Source organism: Vicugna pacos, chromosome 23 (assembly GCF_048564905.1).
Source record: "Vicugna pacos chromosome 23, VicPac4, whole genome shotgun sequence".
In the NCBI taxonomy this organism is placed as follows: domain Eukaryota; kingdom Metazoa; phylum Chordata; class Mammalia; order Artiodactyla; family Camelidae; genus Vicugna; species Vicugna pacos.
Genome location: NC_133009.1, coordinates 6,991,089 through 7,012,223, shown reverse-complemented (window position 1 = coordinate 7,012,223; position 21,135 = coordinate 6,991,089). Strand labels below are relative to the sequence as shown.

The following is a 21,135-nucleotide window of genomic DNA, read 5'->3' as shown; positions in this document are numbered from 1 at the left end:
AACAGGCTGATCTGTAGCCTACATCCTGCGAATCTGGGGCAGTAGGGGCCGCCCCCAGGCTGGGCAGCGAGGGAAATGAGAACAAGTTGACCGGAACGTCTCGGGCAGACCCCCCTACCCCCGTCGCTGCCGCGGCCGCCCCAGACCCCTGACCGCACCGCTCCCCTCTCCCGAGAGCATACTAACCGCGAGACGTGAGTCCCACGAACCTGGGGAAGCAGATGCCGCCTCCAGGCCAGGCCGCGGGGGAGATGGGAACAAATCCAGTGGGCACACCGGGATGGGCAGTCCCATCCCGCTGTGACCGCCGCAGCCCCCTGACCACCGCGCCCGCCTCCCGGGAGCAGGCTGACCTAGGAACGTGCCTCCAGCGAACCTGGGGCAGCAGAGGCTGCCCCAGGACAGGCCACGGGGCAGATGGGACCAAATCCACTGGCTCGCACAGAGCAGTCCCCTCCTCCCGCCTCCACAGCTACCTCTGCTGCCGTTGTCCCTGCTCCCTGACTGAACTGCACAGGCCTCTAGGGAGCAGGATGACCTAAACACAGGCTTCCCAGGAACCTGGGGCAGTAGAGGCTGCCCCCAGGCCAGGCCAAGGGGGAGATAGATGGGAGTAAACCCAAGGGCTCACACTGGGCTGCCCCACTCCCACCACCGCTGCCCCTGCTCCCTGACCACACCCACCAGCCTCCTGAGAGCAGACTGACCTAAAGACATGCGTCCAGAGAACCTGTCACAGCAGCGGCCGCCCCCAGGCCAGGACAGGGGGAGATGAGAGCAAATGACTGGCTGCCGCCACTGCCACCGCTGCTGCCATCGTCCCAGCCCCCTGACCGCACTGCGTCCATGATCTTACCAAAGTGGGTATAAAGGGAACAGATCTCAACATAATAAAAGCTATTTATGACAAACCTACAGCCATCATAACACTCTATCGTGAAAAGCTGAAAGCCTTTCCACTGAAATCTAGAACAAGACAAGGATGTCCACTCTCACCACTTCTACTCAGTATAATATTGGAAGTCCTAGCCATAGCAATTAGACAACACAAAGATATCAAAGGGATCCAAATTGGAAGTGAAGAGGTAAAACTGTCATTATATACCGATGACATGATACTATATATAGAAAACCCTAAAAGCTCCACACAAAAACTACTAGAGCTAATAAAGAGAATTCGGCTAGGTAGCAGGATACAGCATCAACATACATAAATCAATCAGTGGCCTTTCTTAACACGAGAGGAATAAGCCCTTTTTAAATTGCATCCAAAAATATAAAATACTTAGGAATAAATCTGACCAAAGAAGTGAAAGACTTCTATGTGGAGAGTACAAAACAGTGACTAAGGAAATTAAAGAGGACTTAAAGAAATGGAAAGATTTCCCAGGTTCCTGGATTGGAAGAATGAATATTGTTAAAATGGCCGTACTACCCAAAGCAATCTATAGGTTTTATGTTATCTCTATCAAAATCACCCAGGACATTTTTCACAAAATTAGAACAAATAATCCTAAAATTTATGTGAAATCACAAAAGACCCAGAGTTACCAAAGCATTACTGAAAAAAAAAAAGAACAAAGTCAGAGGAATAACCCTCCCAGACTTCAGACAATACTACAGAACAAGAGTCATCCATGGTATTTGTACAATAAAAAGATATAGATTAATGGAATAGAATAGCGAGCCCAGAAATAAACCCACAAACTTTTGGTCAGCTAATCTTTGACAAAGGAGGCAAGAATATACAGTGAAGTAAAAACAGTCTCTTAAGCAAACGGTGTAGGGAAACTGGACAGCTGCATGTAAATCAATGAAGTTAGACGACTCCCTCACACCATGCACAAAAATAAACTCAAAATGGCTTAAAGACTTAAACATAAGACAAGACACTATAAACCCGAAGAAAACATAGACAAAACATTAGCTGACATACATCTCAGCAGTGTTCTCCTCGGGCAGTCTACCCAAGCAACAGAAATAAAAGCAACAATAAACAAATGGGACCAAACTGAATTCATAAGCATTTGCACAGCAAAGGAAACCATGAGCAAAACAAAACGACAACCCAAAGAATGGGAGAAGCATTTACAAAAGATGAGACTGACACGGGCTTAATTTCCAGAACACAAACAGCTCATACAACTGAAAAACCGAAAAACAACCCAATCCAAAAATGGGCAGAACTAAACCAGTAATTCTTCAATAAAAACATACAAATGGCCAATAGACACATTAAAAACATGCTCAATATCACTAATTATCAGAACAGTGCAAATCAAAACTACACTGAGGCATCACCTCACACTAGTCAGAATGGGCATCTCATTCAAAAGTCCAAAGGTGAAACGGTGGAGAGTGGGAAGAAAAGGGAACCCTCCTGCACCGCTGATGGGAATGCAGTCTGGTGCAGCCATTGTGGAAAAGTGTGGCGATTCCTCAAAAACCTAAAAGTAAACTCGCCAAAACCTTTTGATCTTGGGGTCAGGCCGTCAAGCTCCCAAAGGCCCGGGCCTCGCCGGTTATTCCGCCCCAGGGCGCCTGTGCCCGGGAGGGTCCGGGGCGGCCTCCACTCGCCAGGCAGGTCCACTTTCGCAGGAAGGCCACGGGCTGACGGGCCAGTCGGAGGTGCTCCGGCGCCCCCCCACCTCTCGGCGCTGCACCCGCTTTCCCAAACCCGCTGCGCGCGGCAGCGAAGGCGCGGGATTCACACACTACTTAATTGGGTGGGGCGGGCGGCACCACGAACCAAGGCGGCGGCCCGGATCCGCCTCAAGGTCCTAACCGGCCGCGCGGCCCAGGCCTCACCGCCAGCTCCCCGACCTGCGCGCCCCCACCAGCGCCCCGTTACTTGCCTGGCGGCGGCAGCCCAGACCTCAGGCCGCTTCCTCCTGGTGGAACTGGTCCAGGAACACCCGGTTCCCGCACAGCTTTCACACACTCGGGCTCGGCGTCCGGGAGTCGGTGTGTGCGCGCCCCTCCCCCGCCCGCACGCAGCGCGGACGCTCGGGCTCGGCTCCACATTACGGGATGCGGCCAGCGGAGCTGGGAGGTGGGGCGGGGCCGGGAAGGGCTGAGTGGGGTTGAGAAGTGGGGCGGGGCCGGGAGGTGGGGCGTGCCCAACCCCCGGCCTGGGCCCCCTGGCTCCCCATCCCCAACCTCCCCAACCTCCCCAACCCCGCCACCGACCGGGTCGCGCGCGGCACCCAACTAGAACCATCGCCGGCCCGGGCAAGGCCTCACCTCCCAGCCCCACTTCCGCTGCTCGCGGCACCCTCGACTGCTCCCCAACCCCCGGCCAGGCTCAGTCCCCGACCGGATCCCCAAGACAAGGTTCCTTCTCACATCAAGGTCCCCACCCACACACTGTCCCTCGAGGTCTTAACCTACAGCCCCCGCAAACGAAGCTGACTCCTCATGCCTCACCTCGGGTCCCCCCACCATCCCGAGATGGGCCCCTCAACACTCACCCCTCACGCCGGGATTACCCCCTACCCCTCAGCAGGTCCCGTTACTCCGAGCGCCTCAGCCTGTCATCCCTCACCACGAGATCCCCCCTCACTCCCAGGGCACCCCTTCCCCGAGCTGACCCCTTCACCCAGCCGGGGGCAGGGCAGTCGGACTCCGTGTACCGTGGCGACAGCCGCAGGAGGCGGATCCTTTGCAGTGTGCGGGCAGCACAGCCTGTCGTCCGAGGCTCCGGGGCGCGGTGGGCGGCGCTGGAGGCGGTTCCAATACCCGCCCGGGCGCCCAGCTTCCTCCGCGTGCCCTGTGCCTCCTCTGAGGCGGCAGATCAGGATGGTCCTGGGCTGCCAGCTGCTCGCCAGTGGGCCTTGAGTTCGTGATGGCAGGGTTGGTGATCCAGAACCCGAGGCCTGAGGCGCTGAGCACGCAGACCTGAGGGTGCGGGGGACTGGGGAGAATGCAGCCGAGCCAGCGGATGGACAGCTGGACAGCAGACTGTGGGCTGTGTGCATGGCCTGGGCTCAGCCCAGGTGGGTGCAGGGACCACATTCATTCCTGCAGAGACAGAGGGAAGAGGGACTGGAATTTTTAAAGAGTCCATGACAGGAGCCCAAGGCCTGAGAGCAAAGTAGGCAGCTGCGCTGGCCAGGCCACCTTAGAACCCGCTGCGATGCTGGTCCCTTGCATCCGGGGAGCCTGATCTTTGACAGGCAAGTGAGACTTGCTTCTCCCTCCCCCCACCCCCAGCGTGGTGTAGTTTACATGCAATTGAAGGGACTTTGACAGATAATTTTAACCATCTATAATCGTTACTTTCTCTATGGGAGATCAGTTCCAGCCACAGTCATGGTAAACTTGCCAGGGCTCCTACCCAAATCTCAGCCTGGGGCTGAGGAGAACCCACCTGGAAACATCCTCTTACGACTCATGGAAAGGCACTGTAATAAATAAGAACAAATCTGACTCCATATTAGACCTGTTCCTTAGGTTTTAACCCTGTGCCCTGTTTTCTAGGCTTAGTCTTGCCAGCTCTGCACCTTTTGTAGAACAATGTTGCTTTTAGGCTGAAATAGACAGCAGAGCCTATTCTCAAGGCTCTGACCTTTAAGGATATTAACACACTTGCACTCAGAAAGATAACAAGATGAAGAATAGAAAAACACCTTTGTTTCGTTGGAGGTTTTGCAGGGGCACTATGACCTGACCCACATGGACAGCTGCAAAAACAAAGGATTCCAAGAACAAAGAATTCCTGCACCAAGAAATTTGCAACAACCAACAACATCCCCTCTCCTTTTAAGTAGAAAAGGAGCCTGAACTCTGACTTGGGGAAGATGGTTCTCCAGGATATTAATCTGCCATCTTCTCCATCTGCCAGCTTTCCAAATAAAGTTGATATTCCTTGCCCCAACACCTCTTCTTCAGATTTATTTTTCGTTCAGCAAGCAGAACCAGTTTAGACTGGATAACAGCACCTCACACCATCCCAGGATAAGATGACTTTTATTTCCTGTCTCAGAAAGGAGCCAAACAATAGAATAGTAAGAGATACTCAACTCCATTATAATCAGAGAAATGCAAATGGACGTGAAATGCTATTTGCCCACCAATCAAAGTGGTAAATGTTTGCAAAGATGTTCCCAGTGTTGGGAACACTGCTGGGAAACCTTCACAGGCTGCAGGTGGCGGTGGCATGAAAAGGCACAACACTTTTAGAAAGCATCCATTTGTTAGTATCTATCAAATTTTCAATGTGCAAACCCTCCACCCAGCAAATTAATGTCTACAGAGAAGCTTTTTACTCCATATATTTCACCATTGCTTATGTTTGCACACCAAATATGCATTACCTGAGGAATTTAAAAATACATTTTTTTAAAGGAATCCTGAACTGTAGGCTTCTGTAAACATTTTCTTAAGCTTTGTAACTTTACTACCCTGGGGGGAAAGAATCAAATGTGCTTTCTGGTTTTTTCCAGAAGTGATTAGCAACAAAACTTGAAAATGAAGAGATTCTGAGCTTGTCTTTGGGAGAAGCCTGCAGGAACCCCAAGGACAGACCTGGTGGTTACAGGGTTAGGGGTAGGGCCTGAGAGGGGCCAGGGAGCTGAGTGGGATAAGCCAAATTTTAAATGTCCCCTTGAAAGCAAGACTGTGGCAAGAAGCCCAGGAGTCCCCACCTTCCATTCTCCATGAGTCACGAGGCTCATGACATAAACACAAGGACACCCACCAGGGCCCCAATTATCTCTGGACCCACCAGGCACAAATTTTACAAACTGCTGTAAAACCCCAGAACACCTGGTAAAGAACACGCTACCCAGTAGAAATTAAAGCCGCCCTCCTTCATGGGGATATAGAAGAATGTTTAAAATGTATATACACACACCCTTTCAAAGCAGGTCAAATAACCTTGGCCTTCTGGGCGGTTAGGCTTCAGGAATGGAAATGCTAAGTATCCACGTGGCAATGGCTGTGGCAGGTACTATCAACACTGGATGAATCTGTACCCCAGGGACCACAGGCTACTGCCAAATTAAGCCCACTGCAAACACAAACATTGATAAGAGTCAAAAATCATATAGTAGAGGTTGCAAAACAAAGCCAGGATCCAAACCCCTTTTAAGTCACTACAAACAAAAGGTGGGAAACCAACTCAGAACACTTCAACAAGCAACATGGATCTCTTTATTCTCCCAAAGAGAGCACGGGCCTGGGCCCAGACCACTGGCTTCCTTTTGGTCTGCATACCCGCATTTCTGTGCTTTGAGCATTTTCTTTGTAAGTTAAACTGTAACCCCTTGTACACCCAGACCATCTTATCTGGAATAAGAAGGCGAGGCTGACTAAATCAAAAAGCTAAATTCCAGAATACTTAAAGAGCATTTTGCATCATTTCTGGAACACAGCAAGGAAGGCCAGCAACCCAAAGCACATTGCCTGAAGTAAGGGGAGGGGCAGGTAACAGTCCGGAGCTTCAGGCACTCTGGAATTCTGGGCACTTTTCAGGAGTTCTAGGAATGGGACCTTAGTTATTCACTCATTAATGAGTTTTATAAAATTAACTCAAGCTATTGTTAAAGTTCGTAAGAGTGCACATTTCACAACCCACTGTCATAGAAATACAACCCTTACATGTAAGAGCCCATCTCTGGATCTAGAAGGACATGGTTAAAGAAACTTCCATGTCCCGAGCCTTCCTTGGACGAAGCTACTAACATAACCTGAATGCCCTTTACTGGCTGAGTCCTGAAAATGTGCTGCTGTAGGATCTGTTAAAAAGATCAAATGTGCCATGCCTGTCTGAAGGCTCAACTTAGGGAATTTTTACTCTTGCAAGAGTTAAGGTGGTGGTGAGTCTTTACATGCCCCATCCAGCTCTGTGCTCCTGAAGAGAGGCCTGCCTGAGCACCCCAGCCCCTCCTCGCCTCCCCGAGCACCTTAGATGGCTCAGACAGGTTATCCTGGGCCTGCAATGGGGGTCTCCCACCAGGGCTGCCTCTGCCTCTGGGTGATGAGCTGCCTTCCCTGCTGTGGCCCAGGGGGATCAGTGTGGGCCCATGGAGCACCCCAAGCAGGGAGGGCAGGCTGGGCAGGGGCCCCCCTCCTGCTGGCTCTCCCAAACCTGCATGCTCCCCAGGCCGCCCTCAGTGTTGCGGGTGCCCACCCACCCCTTCCTCCCCAGTGCAGCCTTCCCCAGACACACAGGCAGGCACTGTTCAGAGGGCTAGGCAGGACAACAGGGTGCCTTTTGTGGCTGGTGTCTGGAGATGCCATTGAAGGCCTAAAGTGGGTAGGGAGGGGATGGAGGCAAGGCCAGGATACCGTGTGTGTGTTGGGCCAGGCCAAGGGAGGGTCTGACAGCCTGAGGTGCGGCTGAAAATCCTGGAGGCCAAGGGCCCAGTGTCCAACCCATGCCCTTGTTGTCTGGGGGTGGAAACTGAGGTACTAGGGCTCTGATCACGCAGGGGGCCAGAACGATTCGCACGTTCATGGATACATCTGGGACAGTGGTGGGTGGTGGGTGTGGCGTCCCTCTGCTGACAAGGACCCTGCCAGCTGCAATGTGGGGCCAATACAACTGCAGTGGGTGCCCAGGAGGGTGGTCCTCCACCCCAGCCTTTGACTGAGCTCTGACCTTAGTCACATACTGAACCCTGATGCTGGTCACACTCTGAGCCCTGACCCTGGTCACATACTGAACCCTGATTCTGGTGCTTATTCTCTGCCCACTGGCCTTTCTTCTTCTTCTTTCCAGAACTTTGTCCAGATCATCAGCAACCTGCTGGTGGAGGAGAACCGGGACAAGTGGCAGGAGGCCCGGCTGGTATGGGCACCAGTCTGGAGCCCTTGGAGTCGGAGTAGCATTATGAGCACAGGCGACCCCGGTGCTGCCCTGAGCCCCAGGCCAGACCAGGATGTGATCTTGGGTTCCAATCCCAGCACAGCCTCTGCCAGTCTTGTGATGTTGAGGAAGCTGCTTATCCTTCTGAGCTCCAGTGTCCCCATCTGTCAGAGGACGGTGGCTCATCGTGTGAGGCTCAGGACGGGGTGTGAGAAAACATGTTGGCCATGCAGCGTGCATTGGGATAACTGGGACATGGTGGTTCTTTGTCATCTGGAAAGAGCCATCCACCTCGCTTCCTCCCAGAGTGACCTGGAAGCTGTCACTCCTCCGGTGCCCAGGGCAGCACCCGGTGTGAGGGCTGTGGAGCCCAGAGACCTCCGCTCTCCTCCCCTCTGGGCTCTGTGTTCTCATCCGCAAAATGCTGATGGAGTCTCCGAGGTCCCGACTCTGCTCCCTGAGTGAGGTCCAGAGCCCTGTGGTGCTGGGGAGGGAGCGACAGGACCCTGACAAAGAGGGACCAGATGAGAGGACGAGGCAGGAGGCGGCAGAGGAATGAGAGCATGTGTCTCCGCTGGGGTGCAGGCATCTCCAGTGACACTCAGCTCTGGTGGTTGGCATTCTCGGTGGGACTCCCCACCGTCTCCGAGGCTCCCTGACCCCCTCCTCTCCCCAGATGGGCTCCAACACCAAGGAGCTATCCTGGCTGGTGGAGGACTTCGTGGACGTCATCGGCTTCTGCATGAAGGACTTGCGGGACACGTACCAGGTGAACAGCCTGGGTAAGCTCACTCCTCGCTCCGCCAACCCCCATGCCCCTGCTCCGCAGTCCTGCGCAGGGCCCTTGGGCTTCAGTTTCCTCATCTTTAAATAGGCAATGGCCAGACACCCTCTGCAGGACTCCCAGACTCGGTTCTAAGATGATCTTTGTGTTTTCAGGTGCACAGACCCGAGTCTCTTGACGGTGGTCCCATGTGACCCTGGGAAGGGGCCGGCAGGAGGCTGTTAGACCCAGACAAGGTCCTGGAGACCTCGTATTGTGGGATATACCAGACCCCCCAGGCCACAGCCAGCCCCTTGCTTGCACCTCCCTGGGGCGGGGCCCCATTTCCAAGTGTCAACCCCAGTGCCTTCTCTGTTCTGGGACGGCCGTGGAGATTTGAAGGCAGGACTGTGTCGCCCTCCACTCCCAGAAGCACCTTGTCAGAGGAGCCTCGTCTCCACCCAGCTCTGTGGCATTGACCGTGTCTCTCACCTGGGAAGGCAGCAGTGTTGGCCTTGTAGCGGGTAGAGAGCAGGGCATGGGCCTGGGCCCTGGGAGGTGAGCGGGGTGCACGAGCACCTGCAACAACTGTTATTTCATGGTTACCACCAGTGTCCCCTTAAATAGCTCTCTTGGGCCACATTTATCAGGTCCTCCTGTTTCATGGCCCCTCCCCAGACTCTGTCCATTGTGGAGAAGCCAGGAGTGGTCGCTGGACCCAGCTGTGGTCCAAACAGCACCTAGAAGGGAGACTGTCACCTCCCTTGTAGAGGGACTTGGACCTCTAGTGACACGCCCTGGGTCACTTGTGCTGCATTAGCACATGCTTGGGGACGGGCCTGGGCCGGGACGGATGTTTGCTAAGCTGGAGGTTCCCTGAGCCCTGGCATTGCCTTTCTGCCTTAGAGCTCAGGAGCCCAGAGCTGGGTGAGAGCTGGGGAGACCTCTGAGGCCAGGGGAGCCAGAACACCCATCATCTCACAGCTGGGAGACTCGGGCCTGGGGGTTCAGTGCTGTTGGAGGTCACCTGCAAGTCGGGTCAGCGGTGGCTCCAGGCTGGCTGGGGGGGACTTGCCCTTCCTTCCCTTCCTCGCTGGGCTGCCCGGGCCCTTTTACTATGTGAGCTGAGAAGGGCCGAGAGAGGGGAGGGCTTCTGTGCGGCTGCATGGAAATGGCCGCTGCAGGCTCCCACTGTGGAGGTCGGTTCCCAGGGCGCCCAGCACCACCAATGGCCCCTGAGGGGGTGCTCGGGCCTGGGCTGTGGTCCTCCGACCTCCTGTCTCCAGAGGGCCTGTCCACAACCAGTGGACATTCAGGGCCAGCTCTTTGTCACCAAAGGAAGCCCTGGACTCCTCCCCATCACCCCTCATGACCCATCCTACACCCCACACACCCCACACAACCCCAAACACCCCACCCAGCCTGGACACCCCACCCACCGCATACAACCCATATACCCCCATGTACCCCATACACCCCACACCCCCCATACATCCCACACCCCCAAACATCCCCATGTACCCCATGCACCCCACACACCTGTGCCCCCCCCACATCCACATGTTCCCTACAAGCTGCTGCTGGAACACTTATCCCAGGAATCCAGGCAGCCTGACCTCTTCCAGGTCTTCATTCAGAGGCCACCTCCTCAGGGAGGATTTCCTGACCACCTATTTGGAAGTACGCCTCCCCAGGGGTCATTAACTGCCCCGCAGACCCCAGACCACCTATTTACTTCTCTGCTTGGGTCGCTGTCTGTCTCCCCAGCTACACATCAGCTCTGGGAGAGGGCCTGACTCCCTCTCCTGCGTCTGCAGCATTAGAACCGTTCCAGGCACAAGACTGGTGCTCGGAGCTTGGAGACGTGGGGCATGATGGATTTGCCCACCTGTTCTGTCATTGGTGAGGCGCTCAGCGCCAGAGGGCCAGCCTCCTACTGGGCTGGGCACCCAGGGAGGGGGTCCATCCCTGTCCCCAGGGCCTCTTGCAGGGAAGATGCCCTGGGCCCCAGAACTGAGCACACAGGTGCAGGGAGGGCGTGGCCTGTGGGGAAGGGAAGGCGTGGCCAGGCCTGGAGGGGTAAGAGTGTGCAGGCTAGGTGCTGTGTGAGCAAAGGCATGGATGTGGGATCAGCTGGTGGGTGGGGTTTTGTTGGGGGAAGGCCCCAGTGATGGAAGAAGGCCAGGTGACAGCCAGACAGATGGGGCTGTTGTTTCCTATGGCCCCCACTTCACCCCGCACCTAAGGCACCCCCACCCCGTGCAGACCCAGGCCCAGGCCGTGGTTGTTGGGTGAAGAGAGCAGAGTGGGCCTGGAGTAGGTGGGCCTGGAATGAACTGGCTCAGAGACAATTGGGACCTCCACCCTGTCCTGTCCTCCCAGGCCAGTCTGTCACTTGGACCCTGGGATGCCTCGATCAGGGGCAGACAGAGCCCATTGGGGCTGGGGTTTTCAGGCACAGCTCAGATGGGGCATAGCGGGGCTGAGGGTCTTCAGGTGGTCAGCCGGGCCCCCGCAGCGGGAAGGTGGGAGGAAAGACTGCAGACGCCACCAGCTGTCTCTGTTCTGGCTTCTCCCCAGATGTGCTGTGTCCCCATCAGTCACTTCCCCATGCCCAGCACCTTCCTTCCCAGATGCCCCTCGAATCTCCGCCCATCTGTTGTCCCCTTACAGTCCCCAGCCCTGTGATGGGGGTCTCTATCTGTCCCTTTTACAGAGCAGAGCCAGTGGGTAGGGCTCAGGCTCCAGCATCCCAGGCAGGGGCACTGAAGTGGACACCACTCCATGTGGCCACAGAGCTGATGGCAGAACGCACTTCTGGCACCTTCCGGGGCTGGGTCCAGGCCTGGGTTCTCACGGGGGCCAGGGGACTCCTGCTGAAGTGGGGGTGTCATTTAGAGCTTGGAAGGAACCAAGAAGTTGTCCAGCCCCTTGGCCTCATGGGGAGGCTGGCATCGGGCAGCCACATGACCGAGTGGCCCCAGGCACCCTGCATCCACTCTGAGCCATGAGCACCTCCGTGTGATGGTCCTGTACTCCCTGGCCTGCTCCCAGGCTTCTTGTCACAAAACCTGTCTCCGTCTTTGTCTCCCTCTCTGTCTGTCTCTGTTGTCTCTTGTCCACCGCCACCCTCCCCAGTCCTCAGCATCCATAATCTCCTGGTCAGGGGAGCCACGGACATCAGCTTCCCCATGAAGGGCTGGCAGGCCCCGGGCAACTGGCCACGGTGCCAGAGTGTTACCGAGTTCGAACTTGTTCTGCTCGCCGCATGACAGCCGACTTTCCTGAGTTTTTATGACCTTGACAGTTTGGAGGAGCACTAGTAAAGGATTTTGTAGGAGGGATTTTCCTGGTGGTCTGCTCATGATTACACCAGGAATGATGAGTTTGGGGGGAGGAAGAACACAGAGGTACGTGCTGTTTTCCTCACATCACATCAAGGGTACATGTGATCAACAGGACTTCAGACTGTTGATGCTACTAAACTTGACCTCCTTCCTGAGGTTGTGTGTGTCAAGTTTCTCCACTGTACATGGACTTCCCCCCACTTTCCATACTGTCCTCTCAACAGACATCATTACAAGCAGCCCACACTTACGGAGTAAAGAGCTAACATTCCCCTTGAGGGTGGAGTAGTTACATAAATTGTCTGGAATTCTTCTGAACAGGAGATGTATCTCTTTCCCTCCTTTATTTATTTACTCAGTCATTTATTTATATCTGTACGGACTCATGGATACTTACTTTATTTATGTTTTGTGCTAGAGTCTAATATGACTTTATTTTGTTGCTCAAATTGTTCCAGATTTGGCCACTGGGGAAGACAATATGTTTTTTTAAGTCTATATTCCATTGAGTTTTAAAGGAGCGGTTGTAACCCAAAAAATTCTAATTGATGTCGCTTTTCAAAAGAAGATCTTGCTAGAGCATAAGTTAGCAATAAATTAGCTGTGTAGTGCTTTCCAAAAATTCAGCAAAGTATACACACATAGGTATGTGACCTGAAAACTTCACATTTCCCCTTCTTTCTGTAATGCTTGGCCTGATCTAGTTATAGACAACAAATAAATCATCTTGCTCAGGAAAAAAATACTTGTCCTTGACCTTCTGCTAACTGACTGAGTGGCATCGTACATACACTGGTCGGCTTAGCCAGACCAAAAATTGGTACAGCCTAGTCAACCACACGATGGTACTCCATCATATGTGTAGATAACGTTGGTGATGGATTATTTTTGTTAAAAAGAGTGAAATAGCATTAAGAGAGATAGAATTTAGGGACAATACATGTCAACTAAGAGCCTCTCTTAGTATTTGACATCAAAATTTATTTAGAGACCCTCATGTACTTGATCCCTAACATCAGGCAAGTCCCTAAGCCTGACAGGCACTTTCTGATCTAATCAAAGACGGTGACGGTGTCTCGCTACTGGAGCCACAGGGTTTATTTGTAAAGATAAAAATAAAATGGTAACTCCAGAAGTGCTTTTAGAAATTTAAATATTATATAAATTCCAGGTGCAAGTACTATGATAAAGTTCACTTTCAATTATCCCAATTTGTGGACTGATCAGGGGATTGGTAGAATTAAGTACCTACCACTTCTTTGGTTCCTTTGCAGCCCTGGAAATCTCAGACACACCAGGAATTCTGTACAGATGGGATCAAGAAAATGAACAGCGAGAGCAGGTGAGAAAAAGAAAACAAGTCAGGAAATGGTAGCAGTGTGTGTGTGAGCCTTTGTGCATGTGTGTCTATGTGTAGATGCGTGTGTCTGTGTCCCTGTGTAAATGTGTGCATGTGAGCCTGTGTGTGAGTCTGTATGTGAACGTGTGTCTGTGTCCTTGTGTAAATGCATGTGTGTGAGTCTGTGTGTGAATGTGTGTGTGAGTCTGTGTGTGTAACAGAGATGTGCCTCTATCTAGCCCTGCCTGGCCTTGGTAGTGGCAGTGGAGATGTTGGACAAATAGAGGGTGAGGGGACAGTGACAGTGAAAAGAAGGGAGGAGGGGACAGGTGGGGACTAGAATTCAGCTGCTCGTCTTTGTTCTGGCCTCTGTGGGCAGAGCCACCTATCTCTTAACGAGCTACGTCCACAATCACGGTCCAGAGGCTCACAGCAAAGCGCAGGGCCAGGGGCACTCCCGGCTCCCAGGAAGAGCTCTGGTCCCACTGCCTGAAATGGCTGTGAGGGCAGAGAAGGACTCTCCCTCCCTAGAGGGTCACTGGGTTCCTGCCCACGTCTGAGCCCAGTCCTCAGGGAGTGAGGAGGGACAAAACCAGGGTGGCACAGATGTTAATGGAAGCAAGCTTGGTTAAAGCATGGATAAAACGCATTTCTAGTGACTTAAGGATCCTTGATAGGCTTGGGGGAGGAGCAATCTTAAAATATTTTTATAATTAGCCATTTTTAGAATCACACTAAAATCTAGATTTCTGACTTCCCTTGGAAGTGTGCGACCTGGCCAGTCTCATGCTGACTTCTCCCTTGGGAACTCCGTGCCGGAGCTGAGGGTGGCAGCCTTCTCCTCAGCCAGGAGTCTGTGGTTTCCCAGTGTCCCCACACACCTGCTATTGTTCCCATTCTAGTCATGCATTTAAAATACCTGTGTGGCCTGAGGTAGCATTTTACAAATCCCGTTTTGTGAGGGGGGCGGGTGGAGGTTAAGAAACAGTCGGGAGAAGCAAGAGAAAGAGCTAAGAGGCTTGTTAAGGGAACCGAGGTGACGGGAGAATCAGCTAAAAGGCTAAAAAAAAGGAACATGGAGCCTTTTAAAAGTTAGAATCTTTTAGATGAATAATATAGATTAGGTATTGGGAAATACTTCTGACTAAAGATTTTTGAGAAAGAGCTTTGTGGAAATCCAACAGTTAACATTTCTGTGGTGCTAAAACACAGCGACACAGAAGGGGCTGGATGTGCTTCATAATGATGGAGTTTGTAAAGGCACACATTTACCAAGTTTAATTAGGGCTCAGGAGCATAAGAAACTCTGGAACAACAATTCCCCTTAGTTCGCACTATTATTATAGAACAAAATCTTTCTCAGTTAGCCAGAAATCAGTTTCCTGTGCTCAGTTCAGCAGTGGATTCAAATCAATTTCTGATTCAATTTCAATTGAAGTTAGATTTCAATTTCTGAAAAAAGAAAGAACCCAAGCCCTGGTGTGTATCTTTCCATCTTTAAAAAAAAAAAAGTGATTAAATTCCAGTCCCGGTTATTAGAATTGTAAAAGAAAGAATATAAAAGGGATATCTAAGTAAAACAGCCCAATTTGATTTAAAATATTCCACACATGCCCACAAAGCTCTTAAAATTTAAGCATAAAATTACTGCAAATAAACTGGAGCCACATGTGGCCAGAGAAGCTGACAGTGAAATCAGCAGGAAATTGCTTATTCAGCCTCTTCAAACTAAAATGAATTGTTTTGATGAATGAGAATTCTTTAATGAATTACCATATGACTTGCCAGTAATTTTTTCAATGTCAGGCCAAGAAAATTTTCATTTGTCTTTTGTTCCGACTACTGGATGCAGCTACTTAAAGATAACGGAAGGTCATGGCTACTGGGACAACAGTCCCCATCACGGCTCCCCAGAGGCAGGCAGTGCCTACAGGGAACTCAACAGAAGAGGGTGGGGTGGGTGAGGCTCTCTTCAAACCTCCAAGTCTCTGCCTGGTTTTTGTTTCCTCTTCATGGTGATGTGTGGCAGCATTTAATGAATCCAACGGGCAACATCTGGATACCAGCAGGGTTGAGCCCAGCGTTCATACAGTCCACCTGTTAGCACAAGTGCTGGGTCACCATGTTTGAAACTCCAGCTGCAGGGACAGTGCATGAAAAACTTGAGGCGTGACAGTGAGAAGAGGAGTGGCTGCTGGAGCCAGAGTTGGAAAGGGGAACAGAAGGGCTCCTGAGGGCCCCAGCAAGGCCCCCAACTCAAAGCACCATCACAGCCAAAGGTCTAGAGCCAGGAGGGCAACATGCAACCAAGACGTGAAACCCAGATGCCAGACCAGGCACTTTTCGAGGGCTCAGGTGAGCCAGAGCTTGGTGTGGGCACACGCGGCATTGAGTGGATCCACTGTGAGCATCCTTTCAGGCTTGACCTTTGAAGGCTGCAACTTCAGCCCCTCTTTAGTGGACATCTGTGGTCTTTCCTGCCCTGTGTCCATTCCTCTCCTCACTTGCAGTCCGTCCACCTGCGTTTTGAGAGCCCTGGCTCTCAAGGTGGCTTGTATCCCAGGCCAATTGGAATAAATGGGACTCAGTGCCAAGACTTTTGTTAGAACAGTTAGGGAAGGGACATTTTTGCTGGGTTTCCTGAGAAGGTAAGACTTGGAAAAGCTATAGCTACTGACAGCCATTTGTTACCATGAGCTTCCCTAGAACCAAAGTGACCCACAGGGAAGATGGGCAGGAGCTCCTAAGAGACCAGCTGAGCCCCACACCCCAAGTACCCGACATCAAGCTCCCCTATATGAATCCTGAATTTCCATCTTTGCTCCAGTCATTCTGAGCTGGGATTTCATTCTTTGCAACTAACAAAGTCCTGACTAATGCTTTATCTGGGAGCTGTGGAGTCCTAACAGTGAGTCAGGAAACAGTGCTGGACAAAAAGGGGAAGTTAGTAGTGAGTTTGAGAGACAGAGGTGAAAACACATGCCTTAGCTGAAATGCTGCCATCTCAGCGAGCCTGCCTCTCTGTCAGAGGGAATCTTTACGGTTTACTCCTTTACAAAACGTGCTCTGCTTTCTGTTAGGCTGATCAAATCGCCTTAAACTCATCAGGCTTAACAAGAGACCCGCCTAGGTTAATGAGAAACAACCACTATGAAACATGACATAGCCATCACTTAGCCATGAGTTATTTCCCGTTTGTTAGAAACAAGGAACTGTTTAACCAGTTTGGTGTTGTGACTAATAAAATATACTGACCAGTAGAAATTTAACAGTTTTCATTGTGGGGGAGGGTATCGCTCAGTGGTAGAGCACATGCTTGACATGCACAACGTCCTGGATTCAATCCCCTGTACCTCCATTAAACAAACAAACAAACCTAATTCCTGCCCCCCAAAATTATTAAATAAATAAATATAACTTACTGTATTATAAAACACACTTAAACTGGACTTCAGAACACCATCAAATCTCATTTCTTATTTAGGACTATTACGCACTGAATCCAAAGTGATAGGACCATATCACTTCTCTTCTTAAGTCCCTTTGGTACTTCTGATTGCTTTAACACCAAGGCTTGTAAGTGCTCCCACCACCTGGCTCCTGCGTGCATCTCTAGGCTCAGCCTCATCTCCCACCAGGTGGGTCACCAGTCAGTTTCTGGAACTGACTTACTTTCCCACCTAGCCCATCTTGTGTTCTTCACCTTTCCCTAGATATCTCAAAGCTTTTTTTTTTTAAGAGACATAAGCTTTTATTTCCTTGTTTCACAAATAAAGCTGGCTGAGTTGGTGGCTAGATACCTGAAATCTTAATTTAGATCTTCCCTTCCCCATTCTCAGACAAGATTCACGGTCCTTCTGGAACTCTTTTCTCTCCCCACCCTTGCCATACTTAAGGAACTTTAAGCTGCTACTTCAAGGTCACCTTTTTAAAAATTAATTTGTAAGCTCCCCAAGGGCAAGGCTGTGCTGCTTTTGTTCACCATTATATTTTAATTGCCTTGAAAGACATACTTGCTCCAAAAATATTGAATGAATGAAAACAAATTTAAAGGCCTTACAAAGTTGTATAAACTGGCAAATTCAGGCAATTGGAAATAAGAACAAATAGATCATCTGAAAAGATCAGGATGTGATGGTTAATTTTATGTGTCAACTTGACTGCGCCCCAGGGTGCCCAGACAGTTGGTTAAACATGACTCTGGCTCTGGCTTTGAGGGTGTTTCTGGGTGAGACCAACATTTAAATCAGTAGATTGAGTGAAGCAGATCGCCCTCCCCTATATGAGTGGCCTCATTTCGTCTGTTGAAGGCCTGAATAGAAGAAAAATGAGTGAGGGAGAATTGCTCCCTCTGTCGGCACCAGGCTTCTCCCGCTTTTGGACTGACTAGGACTGGAGTCACTCCATCAGCTCTCCTGGGTCTCCAGCTCACCAACGGCAGAACTTGGGACTTCTCAGCATCCGTAATGGCCTGAGTCAATCCCTCATGATAGGCAGATAGGTAGATAGGTAGACAGGTAGGTAGGTAGACAGGTAGGTAGATAGACAGGTAGGTAGATAGATATCTCTAGAGAACTCTAAGACATAGGGGAAGCCTGTTAACTTATAAATTAATTGCAGTGATGGTGAAATTGTCCCATAAACTTTCTGTTCATGAGGGAAATGGTGCTGCTCTTTCTCTCTAGTTGCGTGGGACGTCTGGGCCATTGTGAATGTTGATGGTGATGGATATCAGGGATGAGGCCTCATGGTCATCAGTGAATCTTGCTTTGGAGCCAAGAATGTGGCTGGAATGATAGTAAAAACAGGATCCAGCTCCCAAGAAGTGGGATAAAGAGCTGGCAAAAAGCAAGGAAAAGGGCAGCCAGGCTGGGCTTAGGGGCCGGCTTTGTCCTGGAAGGAACTGGACAGAAAGCCAGGACCCAGGCAGGAGACAGTTAAGGCCAACTGTGACACAGGCTGGGGCTCTAATTAAAAGCTTATGAAGGAGCACAGTTATGACAACATCAGAGTTCCCCGGTATGGAGATCAGTTTTCAATCTCCTACCAAGTTGGGATTCCATGGTTTCGGATTCGGACACAGCAGAGCATCTGGGAGCAAGTCACAGCAGGACCAGGGACTGACAGACGCTGAAGGGAAAAGGGACGTGCATCAGATGACAGACTTTAGCTATATTTCCTGGCCCCATCTCCCTCTAAAATATATAAATACACACACACGTCTTTTGTGGAGAAAATACTGTCTTAACTAAATCCCGGGGAAATACATCCCATGTGTGAGTAAGGATGCAGGCACAGGAAGTGATACCATGGATAAAGTCCAAAATTTTGAAGACAAAACAAGCACTTTTTCAACCAAGTTTACTTAGAAAGTCTGAACAGACAGCCTTAAGCTGTGACGTATCAAAGGCATTCCTTAAGGGGGCTAAGATAATATGATCCAAGAGCTTTTCTTTCTGATTGTCTAATTTCACACAGAAATAGTTCTTGGAAGAATAAATACCATTTCTCAAAGTGTAGCCTGTGGATGACCTGGAAGGGCTCTTTAGAAAATGTGGCTTCCTGAGTTTTACCCCAAAACTACTGAATCAGAACCTCTGGAAATGGGGCCAAAACAGGCATTAAACAAATCCTTCAGTTGATTCTGATGTGCAGTAGAGTTGTGCATAACAATGTGCCTACGGACATAAACATGGTCATTTATCTGCCTCTCAAAGATCAGGTGCCTACAAGCGAATCCTGGCAGCCCCTGGTTTTCACTGATTCTTGAATTAATTTCTAATCACTGCCTTTAGTGCATAGATTTGGAATTGTTGGTTCGAGTGAGAACCATATGCTTTAAAACCAGACTTGTGGGAGGCAGAGTTGTCATCCTGTTGTGAACATTTAGGAATAAGACATATATTTTCACCAAGTGAGAAGTTCAACCTCCTGCCTGAGCTGGAAACCACACTGACTCATCGTCAAGTACTTGGACAAGTTCTTGGTCCGCATCTGCAGTGAGCCTTGCAGAAGAGATGGCTGGTGGGCTTACCAGTCTTTCTCAATGGAGGGCACTTTCGCCCTGCAGACGTCTGCAGGAATATTTGGTTACCATAACTGGAGGAAGGCATCGCAACTAGAGTAAAACAGGCATCAGGTGGGTAGAGGCCAGGGAGGCTGCTACCCATCCCACGATGCAAACGACAGCAAAGAATTACAGACCCAGAATGTCTGCACTACTACTACTGAGAAACCTCCAGGGTGAAGGGGGCTCACCCATAAGGAGTGAACCCATAAAGAGTGATTGATCTGGTAGATGGACAACAGACCTTTCCACGCTGGAAAGCCAGGGGCGCGGTGGGACAAGAAAGTGCAGTCAGGCAGCCAGACACTCCCAGAATGACGTCATGAGCCCTTGTTTGCAGGTCCGTTTCCCCCACTGAACAGTGAACTCCTCGAGGACAGTGTACTTCATCTCCAAGTGGATTTTGTTCATCATTGGCTAATTTGTTTATTCTTTCAGAAAACATTTACTGTTTGCCCATTTTACGTTACAGGCTAGAAATTCAATCACAAACTTGCCCCATAGCTCATAATCTAGAAACTCTTGTTGAACGATTTGCCCATTAAATTTGAGAATTTTTGCTGTGTAAGAATATATGATGAGTCAGGTGCTATAGGGTTGTTGGATTTTATTATGTAGTGACACAGATGTTTATGGTGTAGAAAATGCAAGTAAATACATACTGATCCAATGAGAGCCTACAAACAAGCAAAACTGGGAATCCCTATTTTAAGAGTCCAGGGAAGTGTCTCAAATCGATGTGTGAGCAGGTGCTAGGAGTGAGTCCAGGACCAGTGGCGCCTGCTGTTTATCGAGCTCTTACCTTCACCCTCACCCCCCCACCCCCACCCAAGGAAGCATAGCCCCAGGCAGCTTAAAATATGACATCCCGTGTGGCAGATACAGACCTGGTCACAGCTTCTGAGAGACCTTCCCAATGTCTAGGGCCATGTGCATGAACACAGGAGGGCGGTATGCATGCGAAGGCAGGACAGGGGACGGAGCGTAAGGGTAGAGAGGGTTGGCTGGGGGAAGAGAGGAAGAGTGAGCCCAGCCCTGTGGAAGGACATCTGATTAATTCTCAGAATCAATTTTCTCCTTTTCCTTTCTAGAACCAAACTCCCCAAATTTTAGCAAGGCAATGGCTACCCAGATAAAAGATTTTACTCCCCCACCTCCCTGGCCACAGATGTGGCCCTATGAACAGACGCTGGCCAGTAAGATGTGGCTGAAAATAACATGTACAGCTTTGGGTTACATTGTCAAAGGAAGCTGTTGGCCCTGGGTTGTGGTTTCAGTGTTGGTTTTCCACCCAAAATTCACCTGTTGAAACCCTAAACCCAGGTGTGATAATAGGAGGTGGGACCTTTGGGAGGTAATTACATTTAAAGAAGGTCGTGAAGGTGGGGCCCCACAACAGAATTAGGGCCTTTATAAGGAGGAAAGAGATCAGAGCTCTGTCCTCTCTCCATCATGTGAGGATGCAGCAGGAAGATGGCCATCCCCAAGCCAGGAAGAGAGGACACTCAGCAGAACCCCATCCCCTGGCATCCTGATCTCCGACTTCCAGCCTCCGGCCTGAGAGAAACAAGTGTCTGTTGTTTAAGGCACCCAGCCCATGGTGTTTAGATACAGCAGACCGAGCTGACTGACAAGCACTCCACTTCCTTTTCCGCTCTTCCCGAGGGCTGGCCCACATGTGGTCCTTGGGAGCCAGTTTTGATCCTGCAGATGCGGACAGCACCACAAGGGATGGCAGGCAACACAAGAGAAGGGACCTGGGTCTTGGGGTAGCATTGTGGCTCCAGCCAGCACACCACTCTGGATGCC

At 50.8% G+C, this 21,135-nt stretch overlaps 1 long non-coding RNA gene across 2 annotated transcripts in view; it reads right to left on the bottom strand.

Moving 5' to 3' along the window:
* Positions 1 to 14,720: 14,720 nt before the first annotated feature.
* Positions 14,721 to 21,135, bottom strand: part of LOC140688704 (uncharacterized) — a 30,732-nt gene continuing 24,317 nt past the window's right edge. The window contains exons 2-4 of one of the 2 annotated variants that reach the window (XR_012063452.1): positions 20,214 to 20,330; positions 18,307 to 18,389; positions 14,721 to 15,356 (exon numbers count right to left, since the gene is read on the bottom strand). This is a non-coding gene — a long non-coding RNA (uncharacterized lncRNA). The remainder of the gene's footprint in view (positions 15,357 to 18,306; positions 18,390 to 20,213; positions 20,331 to 21,135) is intronic. The other variant, XR_012063454.1, reaches the window with a different exon arrangement.